Source organism: Lithobates pipiens, unplaced genomic scaffold, assembly GCF_037356315.1.
Source record: "Lithobates pipiens isolate NorthernLeopardFrog02 unplaced genomic scaffold, aLitPip1_a1.2 Scaffold_3, whole genome shotgun sequence".
In the NCBI taxonomy this organism is placed as follows: domain Eukaryota; kingdom Metazoa; phylum Chordata; class Amphibia; order Anura; family Ranidae; genus Lithobates; species Lithobates pipiens.
This window is the reverse complement of record NW_027507790.1, coordinates 116965378-116975790: the sequence shown is the minus strand read 5'-3', so window position 1 is coordinate 116975790 and position 10413 is coordinate 116965378.

Sequence of the window (10413 nt, the reverse complement as noted above, 5' to 3'; positions counted from 1 at the left end):
GCCCAGATAAAATTGTTCAGAGTCCTGGCTAATTGAGCGAAGAACTTATGGGGTACCGGTACTGGTAAAGTCCTGAAATAATATAGCAGTTTAGGCAGAATTTGCATTTGGTATGTGGCTATTCTCCCCACCCATGAAAGTTGTACCTTAGCTATTTGGCTCATTTCATCCGTTAGTCTGCTCAGCAAGGGAGGGTAGTTGTGAAGGTATGTGTCAGCAGAGGAGGGGGACAACTGCACCCCCAGATAGGTGATAGAGGGTGGGTTTCAGTTACAGGGGAAGATCCGTTTAATTGTATTTTGGATGATGGGAGGTATATTGATCTCCAGCGCGTAGCATTTATTGGTATTGACCTTGTAAAAGGATACTTTCCCAAAATTATGTATCAGAGTCTGAACGGATGTAAGGGATGAGACAGGATCTGTGACAGTAAGAATGACATTGTCAGCAAATAGTCCTATTTTATGAGTCTCCGAGCCTACTTTAATGCCTTTTATGGCTGCAGTGTTCCTAATGCTCTCTGCTAACGGTTCTATGACGAGCGTGAAGATAATAGGGGACAGCGGGCATCCTTGCCTAGTGCCATTCGTGAGATTAAAGGGGTCAGAGAGGAGACCTGAATTATAGACTCTCGCCGATGGTTGGGAATATAAGGACATGATAGCTGTATGGATTTGGCCTGACAGCCCACATTTTTGTAGGGTTCTAGATAAGCATGGCCAGTTTACCCTATCAAAAGCCTTTTCTGCATCTAAGGCTAGGAAGACGCTAGGGAGGTTGTTAAGTTCGGTGTATCTTAGGAGGTTGAGCATCCTTCTTGTCCCATCTGGTGCTTGCCTGCCTTTAACAAAGCCCACTTGATCTAATCCCAGGAGGGTGGGGGTAACATTCATTAGTCTATTTGCGAGCACTTTAGCATAAATTTTAAGGTCTGAGTTCAGGAGGGAGATCGGCCTGAAATTCTGGGGGAGGGAGTTATCTTTGCCTGGTTTCGGGATCGTAACTATGATAGCTTGAAGCATTTCCTTTGGGAAGGAGCCTGTGGAAATAGCAGAGTTGAAGACATTCGTCAGTTTAGGGATTAGAACCGTCGTAAGCGCTTTGTAATATTCGGCCGAGAAGCCGTCTGCCCCTGGGGATTTATGCATGGTTAACGATTTGAATTCTGTGGTCACCTCTTCACAGGTAAGGGGGGAGTTTAGTGTGAGTAGGGTGGAGGTATCTACTTTGGGCAATTTAAGATTGTGAAGGAATTTATCAATTTCCGTTTCGGAGGGCTGATGAGTGTCAGGGTCCTGACTGAGATTGTATAATGAGTGGTAGTAATCCTTAAAGGCATTCGCTATATCTTTAGGGTTACGGAAAATTTGTTGTGATTTATGATGTCGGATAAAGGGTAGGTTAGTCTTAGCCTGTCTTTTCTTAAGTTGATGGGCCAGGAGTTTACTAGCCCTGTTATTCTGGGAGTAGTAGGATAGTTTCATTCTTTTAAAGTAAATGTCGTGATCTACTTTAAGTTCTTGCCGTAGCTCTTCACGACATTTAGTAAGTTGTTGGAGTAGGGTGGGGGAGGTGGAAGTTGGGTTTTTGTGTAGACTCTCCAATTCAGCAATCCTTTTGTGGAGCTGTGTTATGCGGTGTTTTTTTTTTTGCGTTCTCTCAAGACTATCTGAATGAGGACGCCTCGGGTATAGGCCTTGTGAGCGCACCAAATCATGGCTGGAGAGCATTACTCATTATCATTTAGCTGAAAAAACTCCTTAACCTTTGCCTCTATCTCGTCCCTAATAGCAGGGCGAGACAGAAGAAAAGTATTATTACGCTAGAGAGGTCTACCATTAGCCTTGTTGATGTCCACAACTTCAATTGTCACTGGAGCGTGGTCTGACCAAGTGATGCTATGGACATCTGATTTAACAACATTTTGCAAAGCATGCATATCTGTGAGAAAGTAATCAATCCTTGAATAGCTATCATGTACCGTAGAGTAGTACGTATAGTCCTTCTCAATGGCCCTGGTGCACCGCCAGGGGTCAAAAAGTCTTTCCTCATGACAAAAGTTGTCTAGGCAAGGATGCTGCCTGAGGGCCACAGAGGAGGAATCAAGATCAGCATTAAGCACTACATTAAAATCACCACATATTACGAGACAACCTTTTTGAATGGCTTTCGCCCTATGTACCACTTTACGGATAAAGTGTATAGATTTAGTATTAGGTGCATAGAGGTTTACCAATGTGTATACCGAGTTATTAATTTCAGCAATCAAGATAATGTACCGACCGCGGGGGTCAATGTGTTCCTGCAGCAGAGAGAAGGAAACAGTGTCCTTCACAGCAATCATTACACCATTTTTTTTCTTCTGATCGTTTGCAGTGAATACATGTGGGAGCTTTCTATGTGTGCATCTAGGAGGATTGGCACTGGAAAAGTGGGTTTCTTGCACACATAGAATATCACAGTGCATGTCAATAGCAGATTTCCAAAGTGACCTACGCTTGTGGGGGCTGTTAAGGCCTCTCACATTGTGAGACATAAACTTAATGTTCATTCCAAGGCAGGTGAGCTAATCGTTTCCATCCAAGCATAAGAGGTAGAATTGAAGCCAGGAAGTCAGTGGTAGTGATCAGGGGGGTAGTGAATGCCAGTATCTCTGATCGAGATGGTTGGGGAATGAGAAACTGGGGGTAGGACCTTACTCGGTCAACAAACAACTGGGTAGGAACATCCATAGGGAGGTCCAATGAACTGGATACAGGGTTCATCCTGCAAATGTAGGAGGGGGAAAGAAACAAACACAAATAGCCGTTCAGCGGGTGCTTAAATGAACCAAAGCCTTGTTAGGAAACTTCAGCATAATAGGCACTTAGGTGGCATGTTGTAGAAAGGATGAGGGGGTGGAGCGGAGGAAAGTCTCAGCAATACAGCACTATGGTTCCAATCTTGTACTTATCTGTTCCATCTGTGGTGCCGATGGTAGTTTGTTCCATCTGTGGTGCCGATGGTAGTTCCTTCTGTCCTGTAGGGGGTCAGGGTCTGCCACTTCTCCATTGGTTGGGAGAAGGCGCCATTTCCTGAGGAGTTCCATACCTTTTTCTATGGAAGCAGTCACATGCGATTCATTATTCATTTCCAAAAGGAGCTTGGCTGGAAAGCCCCATTTGTACAAAATCTTATGATTACGTAATATCTTGGTGATGGGGACTAGATTATGCCTAGCAGCAAGCGTAGCTTGTGATAGGTCAGCGTAAAGAGCAATCCCTGTGAAGAGATCCGGGAGTGACGGATGTTGTCTAGCATATCGCATTAGTCGATCTTTCACGTGGAAGAAGTGAATTCTTGCTATAACATCCCTGGGGACTTGCTCAGATAGAAAGGAGGGTTTGGGCAGTCTGTGCACTCGGTCAATGATAAGATCAGCAGGCCCCAGCTCTGGGAGGGCTGTAGACATAAGCTTTTGAAGATAGGCAGTAAGGTCAGATGGTTTAACAGTCTCTGGAATTCCTCTGAACTTCACATTGTTTCTGCGCGCCCTGTCTTCAATATCTACCATTTTAAGGCTCAACATCAAAATGAGCATCAACCAGTTCATTATGTGCTAAAGTGAATTCCTCCATTTTGCGTTCCACATATGTTACTCTCTCTTTAACTGCTGAAAGTTCAGCCTTTGTGGAGCGTACAAACGTAGCCATATCTTGTTGCAGGGCCCCCCTTAGAGTTTGCAACATCTCCTTCATAGTGGTGTGCAAGATGGGCTGCCCTGATGTAGGGAAAGTGTCTAGCTGCTGTGCAGATATGGAGGATTCCTCCATGCCATCCCCTTCTGTCTCTGTATCAGCCTGGGTGTCCCCATCCTCCCCTAGTCTTCGTTTTTGTTTGACCGGGCTCACCGATGGGGAGGGGGGTTTTGGGGGAAGCGAGGGGCATGACTCACCCAGGTCCGGCTGGTCTGTGCGGGCTGCACGTCCCGAGGAGGCCGCTGCACTGTGTGCATCGCGGGAGCCATCTTGGGCCTCTCTGTTCGTCGCTGGAGGAAAGAAATCGGTCAGCCTACGTGGCCCCTCTCGTTCCTTCCGTTTGCTCATGGCTACCGGTGTGTGCCTGGAAGGTTCCCCTACCCGAGGATACTGATTTTAGGCTGGTAGGTTTGCTGGGAGCAGCTTAATGCTTCCCGCTGTGACGGAGCTCTCCTCTCACACCACCATGCACTCCGGCTGCCAGCTCCGCCCCCCATTTGCAAAGATTTTTAACAGAAACTAAGAAAAGCTTTACTTTTTCCAAAATCTTCAGTCTTTTTTCCTTTAAATAGCAGGAATTTGAAAACAAAGTGGTGATTGAATGTCACCAAAAGAAAGATCTTTTGGCTGAAAAATCAATATAAAAATAATTTGGGTACAGTGTTGTGTGACAGAGTAATTGTAATTCAAAATGTGACAGCACCGAAAGCTGAAAAAAGCTTGAGTGGGAAGGGGGTGAAGCAGTTTGGTCTTGAAGTGGTTAAAGGGGAACATCTAGTTCAACATTATTATGCCACTGCAGTCTCAGGAACTGGTTTCCCTTACGTCACCATGGATTTAGGTAAGAGTGAATCTTAGGTTATTATTACTAGTATTTTTTTTGTTTTTGCAGTGATTAAACAGAGTGGGTATATTGTTTGTATGTGTGTGTGTGTGGGGGGGGGGGGGGGGGGTGTCAGTGATTTAAGCATGGGGACACCAATCTCCCTGTTTCAGATGCTGACTTAGCATGACGCATGCTGCAATATGTTCTTAGACTGGAAAAGTGCACTGGCATAGAATAATTGCTGCTGGTTCTCACAATGATGCTTAAATAACCATTTAGGCTTTTGCTTAATATGGTTGTATGGTGAATTTCCCAAAAATGTCATACTTCATTTGAATTATGAGTACCATTTTTGCTTAAAGAGTAACTGCACCTTTGTTAAGAAAAAACCAATTCCCTTTGGGTGGCCAACGTACTTTGCAGGGAATTTAAAAGGGAAGCAAATCAAAGCTTTTTTGGCCATACTTCTCTTCTGCGTCATTGAAGTGTACTTATTTTTTTATTCCTGTGACTCAGATTCAGCTGACAGCAGGCTAAAACTCTCTGTCAGCTGATGTCACAGAGCCAGTCCAGGCTCTGCAGAGACCCTGAGAATAATGTTAGGATTCACCCAGATGCATGGCCAGCAGCTGGCTCAACCTTTCAGAGTGCTGCTGAGATCCTGAGCCAGCTGCTCCCACTTATACAGCCTGGTGCTCCAGTGAGTGCTGAAGGGGCAGATCAGAGAGCCAGTGACTGACAGTGAACGTGTGATACTTGGTTCCCAGTCTTAGAGCCAGTAGAGGACAGCTGCAGCATAGGGGAGTATGTGTGTTTGTTTTTTATATTCTGCACTTCATTTTCAACAAAATGTATTACAAATTCTTACCCAATTCTGCTCTGAAGAAAAAGCTGTTTGTTTCACTATGTCCTTTGGATACTGATATTAAAGTGGTTGTAAACCATTACAAACCACTTTGACCTACATGTAAGCTTAGATTAAGGCTTACCTGTAGGTCCAAGAAATATCTCCTAAACCTACATGGTTTAGGAGATATTTACTAAAAGACAGCGACAGCTGTCTACGGCTCATGCGCCATAGACAGCGGCATGCAGGCGCACTATCGCTGTTAGCAGCATGCCGCTGCTAACGGCGATATGCCGTTAGTGGGCGCACCCGTGCGCATGCGCGGGAGTGACAGTGTGCTGTGAGTGGCCGGAGCAGCAATACCCGGAAGAAGATGGAGGCTCCGGACTACAGGGGACAGCGGTGACTTTGCTGGCTCCTGTGTCAGGTAAGTGACACATAATGGGCTACTATGCGATGCATAGTAGCCCATTATGCTTTACCTTTGCAGGGAGACAAAGAGGAAGTAAACCCATCAGGGTTTACTTCCTCTTTAAATAAGCTGGTGCATACTTCATGTTCTAATCAGAACATCTTGAGCGTTGGCATCCAGTTAGATGTATTTGACTCTTTTAGAGTGTCTGACCAAAACAAACATTTCTATTGCAGTTTATCAAGGACATGAAATTACCTTTGAAGCTGGCAAATGACAAGCAGGGGCTCATTTCAACAGATAGGCTAGTTGGGATGTTGTAATTTTCCTGTTTACATTTTTTGTTCTTTGAATTTTTCTATAATTATTTTTTTTTTCCCATAAATGATTTATTGAGAGAAGAGAAAAATTTAAGGGTACAAAACAAAAAGTGGGGATAGGGGAGAACACAGAAGAGAAGTGACTTCCATTATTACATAGCATAAGAATTGAGTACAAAGGAAGTAAGATATACATAATGTACAGGTTTATATTTCCATGTTCAATAGCATGGTATCTAAACAAAAGTTTTTGGAGAACAAAAAAGAAATTGCAATAACATTAGATGTAACAGAAACAATATAAACAAACCCTTCTAGCCTGTCTTACAATCGTCTTGGTGTAATTAGCTCGTAGTCTATAAAGACATAAGGAGCGGGCGAAAGAACCATATAATTGGGGGCTGGGTAACTATTGACAGGTAAATGGAGACAATAGGCTACCCCCCTGCCGGTAGGGTCCTTACGGAGTATTACGGATCAGGGGCTTCAATAAGTCCCTTCGGCAGTCTCTTTTATAGACAGAAATTCCTGTACTCAGAGCAAGCACAGAAAAGAAGGGAAGGGAGACATAAAAGAAAGCAGGGATGAAAGAAGGAAGGAAGAGAGAGAAAAAAAAGGGGGGGGTGGGGGGGTGAAGGAAAAGGGTAGGAAGACTAGTACTGAGGTGGTGGGGGATGCTTCCAAGGTTGGGTCGGAGACTCAGGCATAGAGAGCGGCCGACTTTTTGAGTTATAGGACCCTCAATCAGGGGGAGGGGGCGAGAACATCACCATCTACCCTATCCCCTGCCTGAGGGCCCTGCCCCACCTGCTATGATAAGTTTGGTCTACAAGTAGGTTTTTAGAGGTTCAGAGAGCTGTTAATTTCTGCTTGTATGGCTTCTCTATATTGTGTAGAGTTTCTAAAGGATAACCAAGGTCCCCAGGTGTGTACAAATGTATCTGCTCTGTCCGCGGAGGTATGAATTAGCTCCTCCATTTCCACTATGCGGCCAATCCTCCGTAAGTCCGTAACCATTCCGTCACCGAGGGTGGCCGTGACGACCTCCAGTGTACAGGTACACACATTCTCGCTGCATTCACCATGTGCATCACAATTGATTTGAAGTAGCGTTTCTTGGGGAGAGTAGACAAGTGCAATAAGTATTGTGCCAGTGAAAAATCCAGTTGGAGAGCAGAAACCTCCACTATTATCTTGTGCACGCTCGTTCAGAATGCCCGTATGTCCCGACAGTACCACCATATATGGGCTATTGAGCCCCTTTCCCTCCCACATCGCCAGCATTTCTCCAATATCTCTGGGTAAAATTTATGTAGGAGATCGGGAGTCCTGTACCATCTTGTACAAATTTTGTAGCCACTCTCTTGCACTGAAACGTTCAGCGACCCTTTGTGGTTGTATAAATGCACGCGTTCCCATGCCTCATCCTCCACTTCTATTCGCAGGGCAGAACTCCAGTAGGTACGATCTGCCTGGGCTGTTTCCATATGAGTCTCAAATAGAGAGGCATACAGAAATGAGATAACATGAGTCTGCAGCTCCGTCCTGAGTGCCTCCAAGATTGTATCTGGCTTGGTAAACTTACTTCTCCTCCCAGGGTCATCAAGAAAATGTTTGAGCTGCATATATGACCAGAACGGGAAAGATCCCGTTTCCGAGATCTCCGCCAGTTTCCCTTGCTTAAGAAATCGGCCTCTGCGGAAAAAGTGCTTGGCTCTCATCTCCCCTGTGGGTCACTCGGCTCGGGCGAAAGCCCCTGATAAACCCGGTGGGAAGTCTGGATTACCCCTTATTGGGGTACGGGGGCTTAGTGTATCAGAGACCGAGTGAGCTGCACACGTTCTCTCAAATGCCTGTAGAGTAGCACCTACCAAGGGATGAGATAAAACCCGATCGGGCCTCCTAAACTTCGCTATCCACAAAGCATCCCTCAAATTATAATTTGTTATGCGGTTCTCCAAGGAAACCCATCCCTTACTGGCACCATGGACATTCCAATCTACCACTTGTGCAAGATGGACTGCCCATTAATACCGATGTATATCGGGCAGACCAATGCCTCCTTTTAGCTTCGGCAAGACAAGCTTTGCCCATCTTATTCTAGCTGTTTTATTTCCCCAGAGAAATTCCCTGCATATAGCCCTATATTGGGTAAAAAATTCAGGCGGAAGTTTGATTGGTACTGTTTGCATTTTGTATAAGAGGCGCGGGAGAATTGTCATCTTAAGGATGGCCGCCCATCCAAACCATGAGATGGAGGCTCTATCCCACTGTTGGAGGTCTTGGCGTATGTTTAACTCAGTTTGGAAATTTCTAGCATATAGTTTGGTAAGTTTAGCTGGGAGTTGAATTCCCAGGTATGTAAACGCCTCGTCTTTCCACTTGAATGGAAATTTGTTCTGGCACTGTTGGACCATGTCTGCGGGAAGGGAAACCTTCATAGCAAAAGACTTAGTGTAATTAATTTGGAGATTTGACAATTTTTTGAACTGTTCCAAGACTTGCAGGAGGTTAGGCAGGGTCGTAAGGGGCGCAGTCAGGAATAGCAACACGTCATTTTCAAACGCTGCTGTTTTGTATTCTCTCTCTTGTACCAGAATTCCCTTGATTTTGGGGTTCATGTGAATACTTCTTAAGAGGGGTTCTAAGGTGAGGTTATAGAGCAGAGGGGACAGGGGGCAACCCTGCCTCGTCCCATTATGGATGGAGAAGGCGTCCGACAGCTATAATTATTCTGTTTGCTGCTGGTGCATTGTCTCTAAGCACAGGCAAGGTAGCGAGGGATTGTGTAAATCATAATAGGCAGGTGTATTATTACTTTTGGTACACATTGTAAGAGCGGATTAAGCTAGTTTTCCCTTTAGTACTATTTCACTGGGATTAAAGGCCCAGGGTGTTTCAGGATTATTCGAGACCTGTTTTCATATATGTCAGCTGGCACAATGGCAAACATTTGTATGGCCATACATTAGTAGAATTTCATTCAAAATTTTTAGGATGGATTTTTTTTTCCAAAGAACAAATTTCCAACAATGTATGCAATTTATTTTCCCGGAAATTCAATTCAATATCAAATGCTAAAAGCAAACAAAATTTTGAAGTATTTTTCATTGGCATTCATCAGATCTCTGATAGCATTATCAAATTTACTGATGAGATGGATTTGAAAATCTACCAGTGTATGGCCAGCTACAAAAATCAACTAATGGCCACAGAACAGTCTGGTGAGGCTGTTGTTGTGACTTTGGGGGAAGTTTTGCCACAACCTGCACCTAGAAGGCCCTACAATCATAATAACTTTCACTAGTTTGGAATGGATAAGGGGAGCTGAATTTTACAGCCTTTGAGAACAACAGAACATAGTTTACTCATCTTCTGTAATTGTCCTTTCCTGGTGCATCTTCATAGCAGCTCACAATGGATTAATGCTCTGCCCCTTTCCCCATAGGATGAGATTTATACAGATGTATCCTCTAAAAGCTGACTGTCATTCACATAAATAATCAGTGCGCCATGGCATGAAGGGGGCCCTGTGACCTGCCATGAAGATGCACCAGCAAAGGAAAATTACAGAAGGTATACAATCTAACTCTTTCCTGGGGAATCATGGCAGGACATAATGTGATATATTGATTACACAGTAGAGAGGGTGCTGCTAACGCACAATGTATTCCACTGTTCCACTGTTGTAGTGTACTGCACAAAAACACTTGGAACATCTTAGAAGCTAGCATTAGAAGAACTAGGCTGAACCCTGAGGGAAGCAGCTGCTTGCACATGAGAAGTTATGCAAACTGAACAGAGGCCATACCATACTCAAAAGTCAGAGCTGCTACTGAACCAAAATAGAGGAAGCGGAAGTGGCAGGATGGACAGAGACCATAGAAACATTTTGCTGTTTTATGCATTTGCAACATGAAGAATGGATTATGTCCCGAGACAGAGAGAATGGAACTCCCTGCCATGTGCTTCATTTAGAGTCATAGTCAGTTACTTCAGACTAGGGACAATTAAAAAATGTATGGCTGGCCACAGAAATATTGGCAGGTAAGTGTGAAAATAGTAGATGTAAATGTAAATCTAAGAGCAATAGAGATAACTGGTAAAGATAGAAAATAGAATGACCATGGGTGGTTAGAGAACACATTTTTAGATATCTTGTCCTATATGGTTAAGTGGCATTGCATTAACCCGTTGCGTGCTGCCTTGATGCATCAGAAAATGTGCCATAACCAGCATGAACCCTTGGTATTGTGCCTGAATTCTTCCCT